Below are 18,388 nucleotides of genomic sequence, written 5' to 3' on the forward strand. Positions count from 1 at the left end.
TATACTTTCGTGAAATAGGCCCCTGGACTTATAACCCTGTGGACGTGAATTCAATCCCAGGTGTACCCCCAATATATAACTTGTGTTGGACAAGCCCATGGTCCAGGTAACACAAGGATTTTCTCCAGGAGTTCCGGTTCCCCAGTGGCATCCCAACAAATCTCATCTCATCTCATCTCATCTCATCTCATCTCATCTCATCTCATCTCATCACAGGTGTACCATAGACCAGCCTCCTGTGCAATGACTTTGTCAGTAAATTGGTTAGTTTCATATGGGTGAATGATGAACAGTCAAGTACCCACCATTAGTAATATATATAAAGGTAAAGAGGTGAATTAGAGAAGAATATATTCAGCAAACCTTCTGAAAACTCAGAACAAGTTGGTCATTTGATTAGAAGATTTTGTAATCTAATTCTTAAAACAGCTAAAAAGTTCATTCCTTGCGATAAAGTTAAAAATTGCAAACCTTTTTGATTTATAAAAATTAAAAAAGGAAAGAGATGCAGCTACAAATGTTGTGGAAGATACAAAAAACTATAGGCTATCTAATACTCAAAACTTGCGTAAAAAGTATGCTGTGCTCAAAAAAAGAAATTAATATTGCAAAGGAAAATCATTTACTAAGTTTTTGCAGAGCATGGATTGCAGGAAGGATGGCAAAAAAGCACACAATTCATACATAATATAAACGTCAATAAAGACAGTGCTAAAACATATTTTGTTCACAATAACAAAGTACTTACACAGGATGCAGATATAGCCAAATTATTCAGTAAATGTTACGCTAATGCTCATACATTAACAGAACCTAAGAAATTTGATAAGATCCAAGTATTGTCACTGATATAAAAATTAGACGGCTGGAGTGGCTGGGCCACATTATCAGAATGGACACTAATAATATTCCTAAAAGATTACTAGAAGAAGAGCAGGAAGACCTAAACTACGATGGTTGGATGATGTTCAGGAAGATCTAGTTAAAGCAGGAATTAAGAGATGGAGACGGAGAGCCCTAGAGAGGGAAGATTGGGCGGCAATTGTTAAGGAGGTCGAGGCTAAACTAATAGGGCTATATGACCACAGATGATGATGATGAAGAAATTTGATAAATTACTAAACAATGGACTGAAACAACTTATTAAATACAGTTCTAGTAGAAAACATCTATTTTTACCCAAAATCTTAGTACAGTATAATGAAACTGAATATTGCAATAAATAATGTAAAAAAAAAATCACCAGGCCCAGATATTACACATCTTGAATTTCTTTAAAACCTTGAAAAAACTTCTAAACAAGAACTTTTAAAATGTTGTAACTTTTCTTGGAAGACTGAAGTGCTTGCTGAATGAAAGAAAGCAGTAATCATTCTCATTCTAAGAAAGACAAATCTACGTCTGAAATTAAAAATAACAGATCCATTTCACTTACTAGTTTCATTGCAAAAGTGATGGGGAAAAAAAAAACTGTATCAATGAGACTGAATTGGTACTAGGAATCACCTCCTTTTTGAGTGCCCGAAAATGGACAAAGAAAGACTAGCTTTCCAGCAGGAAATGTTAAGGAAAACTGGCAAGTGGACTTTCACAAAGCGTAAACTAATGTAAGAACATGCGTATACATTCATGAACTATGTCAGTGCTATAAATTTAGACGAGTAAACTTATGATAATTTAATCTAGGATAGATAAGAGTAGGCACTAGTTATAGTGAAAGACTCAGATTTTCACAACAAAATAACAAACCTACATACGCCTAGAGAGTCACAGAAACAAGGCATAATGTATTTATTATATTGTAAACATACAGATAGCAAGGCATGTAGTATTACCTTTATTGTAATGGGACATGCTGTTCAACTATTATAAAAAAATACCTACATACACTCATACATACACCGAGAATTACCACAAAGTGCAGTTCTTAGTACTGGTACAACACTTTTTAATATCTACATCAATGGACCTGCCATAAACAATATTACAAAATCTAGAGTAAAATGTGCTTTGTTCACAGATGATTTAGTAATATGGGCAATTAACATTACTAAATCTAACTACCAATTTTTTTCATTAAGAAAAAATCCATTGCAAATGGAACTGCATTTTAATGGAAAACTATTATCAGCAACAAATTCAGTAAAATACTTAGGGATGATTTTTTATAATAAGCTTACTTGGAATAAACATATAGAATATGTAACTCGAGGAGCTCAATGGCTTTTATCATTTATATAATGTTTGCCTGACATGAAATGGAGATGTTCATCAAAACTCTTATACGGTACTAAAAAAAGATCAATTACGAGGCGTGTTATTAAAGTAAGTTCCAAAAGGGTGTAGTAAGTAAACGGGAAGATATTTGCAAACCATTTTTGTTGCATTGTATTCCCCACACTTCAATTATTTCTCAACATAATTTCTACCATTATTGAGGCATTTATCGAGTCGTGGCACAAGTCATTCTATCCCCTCATTGTAGAATTCGCCCGCCTGCCATGTGAACCACTCCCGCACTGTTTTCACTTCATCGTCGCCATCAAAACATTGACCACCGAGGAACTTCTTGAGGTGCAGGAAGAGATGAAAGTCACTCGGAGCCAAATCTGGGCTGTAGGGGGGATGGTCAATTTGTTCCCAGCCAAATTTCGAGATGAAATTTTGGTTGTCATGAGCTGTGTTTGGCTGAGCGTTGTCATGAAGCAACACAACTCCCTCTGTCAGCATTCCATGTCTCTTGTTCTGAATTGTGCGACGGAGCTTCTTCAAGGTCTGACAATAGGTTTCTCTATTAATGATTTCACCCCGGGGTAAGAATTCGATGAGTAGGACTCCTTTTCTGTTCCGAAAAACAGTGCACATGATCTTGCGTGTTGACATGGTTTGTTTGAATTTCTTTTTCCTTGGCGATGCAGTGTGCCTCCATTCCACGGACTGCTGCTTTGAGTCAGGTGTCATGTGAGACACCCAAGTCTCGTCATCTGTCACGATATGGTCAAGAAACTCATTGCCTTGCTCACTGTAACGTGTGAGGAAGCTCAATGCACTGGAAGCTCGTTTGGTTTTGTGTTCCTCGGTGAGCATCTTGGGTACCCATCGTAAGCACAATTTTCGATATCGTAACCAATCTGTCACAATTTTGTAGAGAACACTCCGTGACATTTGTGGAAAATTGAAGGAAAGCGAAGAAATTGTGAACCTCCTGTCCTCGTGAATTTTTTCATCGAAAGCATGCACCAAATCGTCATTGATCAAAGATGGCCGACCGGTATGCTGCTCATCATGCACAGAGACGCGGTCCTCATTGAACTTCCTAACCCATCTCCTGACTATTCCACCACTAATGGCATCATCACCATACACCTCACAAAGTTGATGATGAATGTCAGCTGGTTTGATGTTTCTCGCATTCAAGAAACGAATAACAGACCACATCTCACAGCAGGGTGCTCGATCACTTTAAACATTTCAACTGATCACAACTAACCACACACACGGACTGAAGCTCTGAGCCTGGATGCACAGCTTGCCTGAGGACTGAAGAAGAAAACACGCATGCACAAAATAACGATTGCAGCGATGCGACGGTTATAATTGAAAATGGAACTTATTTTAAGAACACGCCTCGTACATATTGCGGTGAAGTTTTGATAACAGCAAATCTTAAAGAGATAAAACAATTAGAAAATCAAAATCCGCTATTAACTACAGGGACTGTGAAATCTACTCCAACATTGTCACTAAAACTAATAGTTCATCAGTCACTTATTGAATATAAACTTAGAAAAGGATGCTACTATTCAATACGAAAAATTGATCAGATTTCTATTTAGCAATTGGGAGCTAAGAAACTTTGTAGTTAACTTTAATAATTCTTAGGAAAGCTTTCTCCCTAAAGTACATGAATAAACCCCAATGTCTGGTCACATTTAACACAAGTTAGGTAAGAATAACTATATGCCCCTGGCTGTGGATCGTAGCAGAAAAGTGTTTCTATGTACTTCTGTCTCTCTTATGTATCTTATGTTATGCAGGTACAGTTGGTTGATACAGTAAATTGTATACATCTGTAAAGCATCGTTCCATTATTATACTGCATTAACTCAAAAAAAGTTATTTGTGAGTTAATGCTACTCCATAATGTAACAAAATATGCTCTATCAAGTGATGTACAGTACTATCTTTTACCATTATACCGTTTTTATAGAAAACAGTTAATGCCATATAGCATTTCACTTCTTTTGTACTGCCAGAGCTATAGTGCACTATGTTTACTTGATGCAGTATAGCATGTGGATTGCATTTGAATGGAATGCTACACAGCACTAACATGAGATAATGCAACTGAGAAAGGCGATCGTTTAATGTTTCATTTTGTATTAAGTGTGTAAAAGATTAATAATGTCCACCTGAAATATAAGCAATAGGGTACTAAGTACTGCAAGAAACAAAAGAAAATGAGCAGAGTATCGTTGAAAGATATGTCAGGGGTCACCATAATAATTGCAAAACACTTGAGATACAATTTAGAGGAATTCCAGTCGATCTCACATTAAATCATTTCCATGTGTATACTCACATTACTGCAGAAACAGCAGTTCTAGAAAATACATGGTAGTCTCAATATAGCAACAATGTATAGAATGTATGCAAGAAAGAAAACAGTTTGGAAAACAATATCTGTATCAAGATATTTTTAGAAATGAATGTATTCATTAATTCATAGTTTTCTGCCGAATGGAAGGTCCTTCAATGCAAACCTAGCATTAATTTTCTGCCTTCTCTTAGTCTCTGCATACGATCTGTATATGTTAATGTCATTATCATCTGATATCTTCTGCTCCGAACTTAAATGAGTTTAATAAATAATATTTTGGCAAGAAAATCAATGCTTATTGTGCGAAGCATACAGAAATGGAAACGAGAGTGACAGGGCACCATTGGAATCAAAATATCAGAAATATTTAAATAAAAAAACTCTCAAGACAGCAGAAGACGAGTGATGTATGCCAGGCACATGTCGTGCAAGACAGCAGTGTAGGAGGTTTTTACCTACAATCTGTACTGTGTATATATATATATATATATATATATATATATATATATATATATATATCAACAATACGATTTGGGCCCATTGGCACGTTTCGTCTCCATAGCAATATTATATATATATATATATATATAATTTTTTTTGGTGGGATATGTTGCGACGCTGTATCAACATCTCAGGTTATTTAGCATCTGAATAAAAATGAAGGTGAAATGAGTCCAGGGTCCAGCACCGATAGTTACCCAGCATTTGCCCATATTCAGTTGAGGGGAAAACCCTGGGAAAAGCCTCAACCAGGTAACTTGCCCTGACCACGATTCGAAACCAGGCCACCTGGTTTCGTGGTTAGACGTGCAAACAATTACTCCACAGGTGTGGACTACTGTCTATATTATATGGAGGTAATACACTCTTGTATTACAAAACAAAGCTATTGTGTTATAATTTCACAGTGTACAATATACAGTACCTAATAAAGAAGAATTTAAATTTTTAGTGTGAAGAGATGCTAATGAAATGAGATGTATGGAACAAGAACTTAACTGCAAAATCTTGAATTTGAGCTACAAAGCGTCAAACATTTTAGATCTTGTACAACAGCATTGAGCACAACCATATTCAAGTGTTTCTAGAGGGAGCTGTGTTTGTTGGAGGTAATTAATATTGTAACTTTTATACAAAACAATAATGTAATTTTATTCTCACAACAATAATCACTTTCTATAATTGAATGTAAACACTCCCGTCAACAATGGGATTTCCACTTCACACAGTAACACAGTATTCGTTATTGCACTCCACAGACGACAATGACAATTTACTTGGATTATTGAGAACAACAATGTACTGCCAGTTTTAACTAATGTTCACAAAGCACTATTTACAACACAAAACTGTCAGTTCTCAGTTCACAGTTTGTTTGCCTTGGCTAGTTCTTCTATCTCAGTCACTCGAGTTCACAGTATCTCGAACCCCAGACCTTCAGAGACAGTCCACTGAACTTCGAACTCAGGTCCCCCAACTGCGGTCCACTGCACTCAAACTCAGGACTTCCGGCGACAGTCCACTGGCCAGGACGCTCCCACAGTTACGGACACACTCAAGTCGAACTCCGGTCTCGAAGCTGGCTTCACTGCTACACAAGACTGACTGCCTTGCTGTCCAAAACTAGCAACGACTGCTACTTCAACTGCACAGCTCACTTGCATCTCCTCTTTATAACCAGACCATAGTTTCCAGAAATTACGATTTTGCGATCAATCTACAGATACCGAGAAGATGGCACCTATCTAGACTTCTCTAGATTTCTCCCCTCTCCCTTCGTCACAGCACATGCTCTAGGAAGTAGATGCTTGCACAACTTCATTTGCTGCGTCGCCTGATCCTTCCACGCGCGCCCTCCTTCTGCCGGTCGCGAGATCGAATCTCACGTGGCTGTCATAATATTTTATCAAAAGGGAGATGTGTTTTTAAGGATTCAGTATATGCTGGAAACGAAAAAATGACGAACAGTATGTTAAGTTGTTATTCCAGGCAATGCCTCAATTGGAAGTTGAAACCTATGTAATACTTTTTTTTTTTTTTTTGTCAAAAGAAAGTTACAACTTAAAAAAGGGCATTCTATATTGACAACTTGGTGGACCAAAATAAAAATAAAACATCTGTTTTCTATACATTTACTATGTACAAAAGAAGAACATCAATTTCATTACACATAAATACCTTGTAGTATGTCATACACAGATTGAAGGAGAACTTATGCACTCTTTGATTGAAAGGGAAAAGAAAAAGTTACCTTCAAAAGTGGTTCTATCTATGTTCTGTCACAATGGACAACCATAATAAGATCATCAAAGAAAGATGGAGTACCATTTAAAGTTAAAGAGATGGATACTACAGAAGTGTTTGATTTAAAAACACTGGCAAAGACTATCGGAAAACATCATCCAGTTAGCGAAAATAAGCCTTATGTAATCAGTTATAAAACTTCATACTCTGAAAGAGAATGCAAAACTATGTCAGATACAGACAGAAAGGGAGACTTTCTGAAAATATGCAGTTGAAACCTGCAAACTCTGAAGCCCCAAAAACTGGGATGTAGAAGGAGAAGAAGAAGGAGGAAGAGGAGGAGGAGGAGGAGGAGGAGGAGGAGGAGAAGAAGAAGAAGAAGAAGAAGAAGAAGAAGAAGAAGACTTGATGTCAATTTGTGCTACATTGTTTGTTCCTGCCTTACAATGGAATTGTTACCAGAATCTGAAAGTATTTGAACAACATGAATGGGACATTTGCGTTGAAGAGTTGGTAGTAGCATAAGAGCTATATAATGAAGGTTTTTTCTTTTTTCCTCTGACAATAAGACTATCAAACACAATAATTAATCAAGTTCCTACAGTTCCTTATATACGTATTTTTCATGTATTTCTTTTGATTTCATGGTATTTGTCGAAATTTATAACTGTTAATTTGATTCCTATTAACAAGATTTCAGTGCTAGATTTTGCTTTATAGCAAACTTCTGTTTACAGTGTCTCTTTTGGTATCATACTATAACTGAAACTTCAGTATGTAAGCATATGTTCTTTTGTTATTTCAACTAAGTTATTAAATTGTGACTTTACAATCATGAAGACTGAATTTATTTACATTTTTACTTATGCACCAACTATACAGGGTGTTTCCGAGGTGGTGTTACAAACTTTCAGGGATGATGGCGAAGGGCACATGTGTCAATTTGAGATAAGGAACCATGGTCTGGAAATGTCTCAGTCGAAAGTTATAAGCAAAAATAGTTGTGTGGAAATGGAATTGTAATTTGGCACCACGTGCGCTCCTTCCCTTAACCTTTGGAACAGTCGTGGAAAGATGGTATGGGCTGGATGTCTCCTATGTGGGTACTTGGCCTGATACAATCTGTGAGCTTGTCTACTGTTCCCATTGACTCATCTGTATTCGAAAATCAGGTCTGTTTATTCCACTCTCATGTACTCCTCCATTTCACTAGGCCTGATCAACTGGACACTGCAACTTGTACACATACACTGCTGTCTACAGACGTGCATATTAGGACCGACCATGTCTGTTACACATTACGCTATCTACAATGCTTTAGTGTAGTTTCCGGTCCCCATCCCTCAGACAGCGCAGTGAATGGAATACTGTAAGTAGACAACGTAAACAATGTCAGATGAATACAGTATGTGTAAGATGTACAGATAAATACACATAAATAAGGTGTACAGAGGAATAAAATTATTTCATTTCCACACAATATTTTTGCTTGTAACTTTCGACTTGGTAATTTCCGGACCAGGGTTCCTTATCTCAAATTGATACATGTGCCCTTCGCCGTCATCCCTGAAAGTTTGTAACACCACCTAGGAAAGACCCTGTATAACGCATTAACATCCCATAATGCAAAACTGCACTAACAGCATTGTTGTTTAGTCAACTGTCCGAAGACAGGTCTGAACCTCACAAGTGATACCAAGAAGACACCACTTATGGGGCAACTAGGCCAGGAGATAATGAGATAGTTATTATAATTAAGTGGCTTCAGATTTCTGAAATTCATGTAATAAATATTAAACATCCCCAAATCCTTCAATTAAATTTGCAAGTATTATATTTCAAATTGTATTTGGAATATTTGTTTGAGGCAGTCAAAACCATGATTTTTTTTAGATAGTGCAGTATAGTACTGGAGCGACGAAAGAATGCTTTCAGTAAATGTTTGGCATAGTACCAAATAATTCATATAACCTATACAACAGGGTATTAATGTCAGGAAAAAGCTTCAAGGAGATTATACAACAAATCGAATCTTAAAATTAAATTTAAATCAAAGAGGAAACTCTGTAGAATTGTAAATTATATAAAAACGAAATTGTATATTACATTTGGCGATCACATTGAAAGGCATTGCAATACTAAATAGCTACATACAGTAGCGTGCAAATTAATCCGAACAACGTAATTACTTATGCAAAACACTCAAACGGGATAAAAAAAGGATCTAAGACATACCTCAGTAATCTATGTGGCCTCCCTTGTTCCTAATAACAGCTCTGAGATGATTTGGCATGGATTCCACTAATTTCCCACAAATATTCTTCATTTCTTCATCGTGAAACCATATACTAATGAGGGCAGAAATCATCTTCTCCTTTGTAGAACAATCCATTTTTTGCATTCTTCTTTTGCAAATTGACCACAAGTTCTCAATGGTGTTGATGTCGGGTGAGTTGCCTGGCCAGGGGAGTACCTGAATATTCTTCTTGTTGAAGAATTCTGTAGTTTTTCGAGACGTATGGCATGGTGCCAGGTCTTGTTGGAACACACCTCTGCCTTCCGGAAATGATTTTTGCAGCTGGGGTACGATTCTGGTTTCCAATAAGTGAATATATTTGTCAGAATTCATCATTCCCTTGATAGGTATTAATGCTCCAGGCCCTTCATGTGTAAAACAACCCCAAAACATTAGTTTAGGGGGGTATTTGGGTGCTTGTTGGAGATGAGCTGCTGTTACTTTTTCGGATCCTTTCCGTACGTAAGAAACACGGTGGCCGTGGACCTCGAAATGAGACTCATCGGAAAAAAGTACATTCTTCCAGTCATTCACTGTTCAGTGTTGATGTAATTTTGCCTACATTAAGTGTTTTTTGCACATAACAGGAGTTAGCAGTTGCTTCTTAATAGGCTTATGAGCCCTTCGTCCAGCTTCCAAAAGCCTACGCCGCACTGTTGTGACGTGAATATTCGCCCCAGTGGTAGCCATTAACTCGCAGGTTAAGTCGACAGCAGTTAGTCTAGGATTTAATTTACTTTTCCTGACAATTAAACGATCATCTGCAGGTGAAGTCTTCCTTTTCCGGCCACAATTTCCTTTTTTCTGGGGTGTGATGGATCCAGTCTCCCTGTATCGTTTTATGATCGAATTAACAGTAGCCAAACCGATGTGACATTCTGCAGCAATTTGCCTCTGTGTCATAGAAGAATGCTCTGCTAATGTTATAATTTTAGACCGTTTTTGTAGAGTTGTATCCATTTGTGAAGACGACAGAATGTACACAGGATTGCAGTATTAAGTCTTCAACACAACTGAAATGCTTATAAGTACAAAACGACAGGCAAAATGTCACATATTATAAAAAAAAAATAATGACAACCTTCAACAATGGAATTACACGTACTACAGATGTCAATTAAAGCGGTATGAGCAGCTCTGAGGCCAACAATGACAGAAAATGTAAAAGTATGTCGTGTTCGGATTAATTTGCACGCTACTGTAATCTTAGTGTTTCGAATGAAACATTTCTCTTTCTCTTTATTAGACAATGCTTATATCTAGAAAAACTTCAACCTCCTAGAAGTAATGGTTATAAACTGAAATGTGGAATATCAGAGATATCTTATATCATATTATTAGATGGCAATGTTCTCATGGTAACATGATCTGTGAATCTCCCAGTTGCATCTGTTGTTTCCTCTGGCGAAACCCTTATTTTATTTGCCATAATATCCCTTATGTGAGTTAAGATATTTTCATAGCAGGGTGCAAAATGATTTTACTCGGTGTTATTGCACAAGAAAGTTTCATTTTAGTGTATTTTTCTTAAAATGACAGTTTTTGGCTTCTTCAAACAAAATATTAGCTAAGAACATCATGTTACACAAGTCATAGTAGAACAGTGACTGAATAACAGCAACCAAACTTCAAAAGGAAGAAAGTCTGTTTTGAGAACTACCTACTTCTATGTTTTTATTGTGTGCTTTGGTATTTCATTGTTTCTGTATGAAACATTGTTTCTCTGCTCTGATTTCAGAATAGCATACCTGATAATTGACCCATTTAAACTGAAGTATTCACTCCAAACTCTTCTATCAGAAAATTAACCTCCAGATTCTTAGAATTCTTTTTTTTTTTTTTTCTGAATAGTCACTACCTTATTCCCTGATATGCAATACTGAATTGATTCTAAGTGAGGTGGGGTGAATGGAGAATTGCTTATGAAGTAATAGGATGACAGCTTCAGTCAGCCTAAGAATTGGTTAGTGTTAGTGTCAGCATGAATGAAACATACTGAGAGCGCAACTCAGCTATCAAGATACTCTCATACGTCACTATATCAACACCTTCACGAGCTATACCAGATCATAATGTAAGTTGTGTGACTTTACTTGAAGAGTCGAAGTTTCTCTATTTTAGTATACAGACTTCAGTGAAATATAGTACTTTATTACGTCTCAGTGCTCAGTTTTGTTGAGTGTAGTGTATGCATAAATTCCATTTACTTGTTGTTACATAATAAGTTGCAGTAATAATTTTACCATGTTAAACTAACCTGTTTGCATCAACATTTTAAGTTTAGAATAGAAGCTATTTTGAGATTTAATAAAGAAGAATTTTTTATATTGTGATTTTAATTTAACTCCGTGCTAGTGTCACCTTATTTAGCATATCTAGCTTCCTTTACTTGCAGGTAGAAAATTCACACAGTCCCTCCTATGAACTTAGTGTAGATATGGTTATACAGTTGGTCACAATATCATTCGTACAGATCATATTTTAAATTTGATATAGTAATTTTTTTTTTAATTTCTTGACATTCGTTTCAGTATGATTTTAACTATTATACAAGATGGTTCAAATATAAACGGGACTGATTTTTTTATAAGCATAAAATCTCATCTGGCATGTTACTGATCTTGGAAGGTGGATGTTGCTTCCTTCTCCTACCTCTCAGGTAGTTATGAGTTTGATCATTCTTGCCTGAGCTCTGCTACAGGGATGAGTGAACAGGAAATGCCTGTTAGCATGGAACAACGCATTATTATCAAGTTTCTTAATGGGGAAGGAGTCCAGCCATCAGAAATTCTCCAGAAACTCGAAAAACAGTTTGGAGAAGCATGTTTCTTCAGAATCTAAGTGTTTAAATGGTTTAAAACCTTCAGAGAGAGAGAGAGAGAGAGTGGAGAACATACCGCATACTTGTCGATTGCGAACATCGATCACCCCAACCAACATTGACCATGCTAATGTGCTTATACAGGAGAACAGGTGCATTAGTGTAAAGGAACTTCCTTCAATATTAAGTATAAGTGTTGGTAGTGTACAAACTATCGTACAAAAACATTTGCACTACAGGAAAATGAATGCCTGTTGGGTCCCATGCACATTTTCTGATGAAAACAAAATGGTACTCATGCAGATGGAATAATGGATCAGCATATCTATCACAACGTTTTGAAAAATAACATTAAACAAAGGGCCCAGAAATGTCCAAGACAATGATAGCAAACACATAGCTTTGATTAACAGAGAATGATTGATCTGGAATGTACCGAAGCAACTCAAAACACCTGCTCAGCCACTGGATCTTAACCTAATAGAACATTTATGGGCTGTGAAGAAAAATGTTGCTAGATGTAACTTAAAAGTATAGAAGACTTGAAGACCTGAGAATGATAAGTGGATAAAGACCAAGACAGTAGTTTTGAGATAATTGAGAAAAACTATTTTCATAATTTTTTTCAACATTCAATAAATGTTTTAATAATCATTGAAAAGTTTCGGACATTTTTTAACATTTTATACCATTAAAGTAAATATTAATTGAATCTCCAATGAACAATTAATAAAAAATGACGGAGTTATCCAGTTCTCACTCTCAATAAAAATTCAGAATTTCTTTCAATACAAAATTATAAAAATATGAACTTAAACACTAGCTACATGAATAATTTTACTTAAAATGTGTTTCAACATTAAAAAATAATCATTTTATGTCATTATATTAAAAATTAACTAATTTCCTTTATATTATTTTTAATAAATATAAGAATAAACATATCCAGTTCTCACACTCAAAGAAAGAATTCAAATTATTACAAGACAAAATGTGTATGTAAATATAAATACTATTTGCCAAAATAATAATGTTTGCAGTTAGTTAAAAGAAAAGGAAACATATTATCATATTTATATGTTAGTATTTTGACTCTGAGTCCATCTCTATGTCCTTTTTTATTAATATCCACACCTACTCACGAATATGATTATACCACAGTTTATACACTGAAGGAATGAACTTCTCAAGCTTCAAAATATCATGCAATTTTTTTCTGATTTCTTGGTAATGACTATTCGTACAGATTTCCAGCTAAATCCAAATTAATTTCATCCACAAGCACTCTATTCTTCATAGCAACATAAGTATCAGATACGAGAATGTTGTATCTCAGACTTACTTACTTACTTACTTACTTACTTACTTACTTACTTACTTACTTACTTACTTACTTACTTACTTACTTACTTACTTACTTACTTACTTACTTACTTACTTACTTACTTACTTACTTACTTACTTACTTACTTACTTACTTACTTACTTACTTACTTACTTAATTACTTACTTACTGGCTTTTAAGGAACCCGGAGGTTCATTGCTGCCCTCACATAAGCCCGCCATTGGTCCCTATCCTGAGCAAGACCAATCCAGTCTCTATCATCATATCCCACCTCCTCAAATCCATTTTAATATTATCTTCCCACCTACGTCTCGGCCTCCCCAAAGGTCTTTTCCCCTCTGGCCTCCCAACTAACACACTATATGCATTTGTATCTCAGACACTGCAATATTTTCACCTGAATGTACAGACATTTTACATATTCTACAACTTAAATAGTAGAAAAAATTGTAAATTATGTTTTATTTAATGATGCTCGTAAGTGCCGAGGTTATATCAGCATCGCCGATGTGCTGGAATTTTGTCGTGCAGGAGTTCTTTTACATGCCAGTAAATCTACTGACATGAGCCTGTCACATTTAAGCACACTTAAATGCCATCGATCTGGGCCAGGATCAAGCCCGCAACCTTGGGCACAGAAGGCCAGCACTCTACCGCCTGTGCCAGCCGACTCAAATAGTAGAACTGTATAACATTATATCATACCTTGCACTAGATAGCATTGAAATCATACCTAAGAAGTATACATCTTGTACATTTTTGTCTTTTAAATCATTAAAACTGCCAAGAATACTCTTTTTTACATCTACAGGAAACTTCTCTGTACATTGCCTCTTGCATTTGCAGTCCTCAGAGTTACGTTTTGAAACTAATTTTCCACTTGCGGACATGCATGCTTGTCCACTATTGATGTTAAGTTTTCTTTTCACTTTCCATTTTTCACAGTTCTAGATCGCTTCTTGAACTTTACGGGAGATTCCTGAGTAACATAATCACTATTACTTGAGTCTGTCACAACATAACTTGGATCATCAACAATGTCATCCGATAAATCACGAAAATTCAGAGAAATTGCCATACTTTAGACATGCCTGATGTACATACCATGCTACTCTGCTGTCACATTTAGAGTGAGAACAGGATAAGTCTGATCTTTGTCCACTTCTCCTCAACAAAAGTGGAAATCTAGAAAATGATAACATTCAGAGCCATGTAGTTCTTTTTGTATGAAGTATTTGACTACCATTTCATACCAGTAGATGGAGTAAGGGCCAGAGTTGCATTTGACATTAAAATCTCAATTTCATAAAAAATGGTCTTTATCCACTTATCATTCTCAGGTCTTCTCTTGAACATGAATGTGATTCGAGAATGGGAGGCAGTAACACCCCAAATGTGCGAGAATTTGGTGAATACCATGCACAGAAGATGTCGAGCAGTGATCAATGCCATATATTTGAAAAGTGTACAAATAGAAATGTGACAACTTTCTGCATATTTTTGTTAAAAGAGTGTTTTTTTTAATGTAATATAAAGTGTACAAATCTTGTTTACATCAGAATATTTCCAGAGGTTTGTCTTATATAGTTTTCCTATGAAAATAAAAAACTGGAAATATTTAGCATAGTTAATGATATAAGAGGGACAAGACTAACTGTAGTAACTTTCGAGGATAATCACTTTTGTTGACGTCGTACAAAATTTTGTCCAATATTCTTTTGAGAAGATTAACTCCATATGTAGATGAAATTATTGGGGATCATCAGTGTGGTTTTAGATGTAATAGATCAACTATTGATCAGATATTTTGTATTCGACAGATAATGGAGAAAAAATGGGAGTATAAGGGTACAGTGCATCAGTTGTTCATAGATTACAAAAAGGCATATGATTCGGCTAAGAGAGAAGTTTTATATGATATTCTTATTGAATTTGGTATTCCCAAGAAACTAGTTCGATTAATTAAAATGTGTCTCAGTGAAACGTACAGCAGAGTCCGTATAGGTCAGTCTCTGTCAGATGAGTTTCCAATTCACTTTCACTTTCGTAAATTTAAATGCAATAAAACTGATGAAAACTGACAAATATACAAGCAATTTAGAAATCAAACCACACAAATGATGCGTAACTCCAAACTCTGACACACCCATAGCCTAATCGAGCTGTCCACAAATGCAAGTGAACTATGGAACAACTTACGACAAATGGGAAAAGGACAGAATAAGACGTCAACGGATCCCTTCAACATTCCCCTAGATGTACTCAATGACCATTTTACATCCGCTTCCATTTCACATCCCAATATTGACCTGAAACAACAAGTCATTGATGAACTTTCAACCTCTCCTATCCCAGACCGTGACAAATTTTATTTCACTAATGTCACTGATCTAGACGTAAAAATAGCACTACAAAGGATTAAAACTAAAGCCCAAGGCACAGATCGCATTAATATTTTGATGTTAAATTCGATTTTAGATATAATTCTCCCTACCTTGTCTCACATTTTCAACACTTCCCTCATCACCTCTACCTACCCACAACAATGGAAATACGCCTTCGTTCATCCACTTCCTAAAACCGCCAAACCAATGACTACAAATGACTATAGACCAATCAGCATTCTTCCCACACTGTCAAAGGCCCTAGAACGCATTGTTTACAAACAGCTGACTGCTTACCTTGGTACACACAATCTATTGGACACCTGTCAATCAGGTTTTAGAAATCACCATTGTACGACTACTGCTCTACTCAAGATCTCTGAAGACATTGGGCAAGGAAATTTGGGCTAAATATCAATCCAGATAAAACTCAAGCCATTCTTTTGGGGCAGCAAAGGCTTTTATCCTCCATTAATATGAACACCCTTCAGCCTTTCTCTCTCAACAACAAAATAATTCCTTTCAGTGCTACTGTAAAAAACCTCGGCATCTATTTCGACTCTAATATGAACTGGAATACGCAAATCAGATATATCTGTAGAAAAGTTTTCTCTATCATGCATTCTTTGAAATGCCTGAAAAATTTCCTTCCTACTAAACTCAAATTCTAGTACAGACTCTTGTAATGCCTCACTTTGACTATTGTGATGTTTTATATAGTGACCTAAGTGCTGAACTTTCTCAAAAACTTCAACATGTACATAATGTCTGTGTCCGATTTATTTTCAATATCCGCCAACATGATCATATATCGGAATATTTTCTACGACTCTCCTGGCTCTGCTTGCAAGATCGACTTTTAGTACATTCTCTTTGCCTGCTTATCGAATTATACATGATTCCACACCCAACTACCTTGCCTCTTGGTTTACTCTCCTAGCTTCACATCATAATCGAAATACACGTTCACAGCACAATCTGTTGCTATCAATACCACGTCATCAGATATCTCTGTACTCAAGTTCTTTCTCAATATCCATGGCCCGCTCATGGAATTCGCTGCTGCTGGAAATCAGAGGTAGTTTTAGTCCTCAGTTGTTTAAAATTAGGTTGTTTAGAAATATTTTAAATGCAAAGAATTAGTTTTTTAGGTATAATTTTTATTTATTTTTTATTATTATTATTATTATTATTATTATTTTGCACAGTCATTACTTTATTTTTCCATTAACACTTATATCTAGGTAATTGTCATTGTCTCAATGTAACACATGCTGATCATACTAATTCTACTATTCCTTTAGTTGTGAGATTATATTCATATGTATTAATTCTTTTTTTTTTAAGTTAATACTGTATACTAGAATGTATTTTCCTGTTTGTGATTATGTATTCAGTCTTTTTTTATTATATATTTTTTTTTATTATTTTAAAGTTAATACTGATTGTGTATATGTAGTCAATCTCTTTTTTACTTAATTATGTTTATTATTATTTTTAAGTTAATATTTGTATACCGGTATGTATTTTTCTGTATGTGATTTGATCTTGGTTGAGTGGAAGTGAAGGCCTTATGGCCTTAACTCTGCCAGGGAAAATAAAACTATTATTATTATTATTATTATTATTATTATTATTATTATTATTACTATTACTATTACGCAAAATTCCTGCACGAAAATATCATATGTAGCAGTACATCATAATAATATTATATGCGTAAGTAATCACTTGGTGATTCAAGATGATGCTCATCCCGTCAGATCCGGCCACTTAGTCACTCGTAATGAGTGCACCTCTATACATAGTGTGTTGGACTTTGTGCCACTGTCACATATTCTGTGGCACAGTACATGAGGTAGACCACTAAAGGAAAAACTGAGAGATAGAACTTAAATTGAGGGGATTCGATCCAGCATCGGAGCTGGAATCTGGTATGGTTTAGTGGATAAAACGTCAGCACGTAGAGCTGAAAACCCAGGTTCGAGTCCCGGTGCCGAAGAGAATTTTTCTCTGTTCTATTCATCCTTCATCATACTTCAAGAGATATCCTAAAATTGCTAGCATTGGAAACTATTCATAGTAGATTCTCTAAAAGAATGACTTCGTATTTTTATTGATGGATCCCTAGTATTCAACCAGAATGGAAGAGATGCTTGTGTTACATGTCCACTTTTCTCGTTTTATAAATCCTTAGATTATGGAACTACAAATTTTGATGGAGAAGTTGAAGTCATCTATTCAATACTTCAAAATCTGGTTCTCTTATTTTCAACAAGATTGTTATATTCTAAAGTAGCTAGTACTAGTATAAGAGGCAGTAAAAAAATAGCTGGGTGTGGGAAAATTATATAACATTTGATAAGAAGGGAAGTAACATCTTACAAAACCCCATGTCAACTTTACCATTCCCAACAGTTAAAAGACTATTCGACTCGAAATATCAACATACAATATCATACCATTTACAATAAATTCCAAGTAATTAAAGATGTAAGTGTCCCAATGTATGACAGAATAATTTCTGAGTATCCAAGCAAAAATGCACTTTGATCCTTTAGATTTCTCATAGAGCATGACTGTTTGTCAAAACACTTGAACAAAATTGGAATTGTTTCTTCACCACGTTTGTACAGCCTTCAGAAAGAAATGGATGAAAATCATCTTCAGCAATGTCCAGCCCTTCCCTTGAATCCAC

General features: G+C 35.6%; 1 protein-coding gene across 5 annotated transcripts in view; it reads left to right on the forward strand.

Moving 5' to 3' along the window:
• LOC138700117 (gamma-tubulin complex component 2-like) overlaps positions 1-18,388 on the forward strand; it is a 233,502-nt gene that overhangs the window by 120,471 nt on the left and 94,643 nt on the right. The gene's annotated exons all lie outside the window — the stretch shown is intronic.

Source organism: Periplaneta americana, chromosome 5 (assembly GCF_040183065.1).
Source record: "Periplaneta americana isolate PAMFEO1 chromosome 5, P.americana_PAMFEO1_priV1, whole genome shotgun sequence".
Taxonomy (NCBI): domain Eukaryota; kingdom Metazoa; phylum Arthropoda; class Insecta; order Blattodea; family Blattidae; genus Periplaneta; species Periplaneta americana.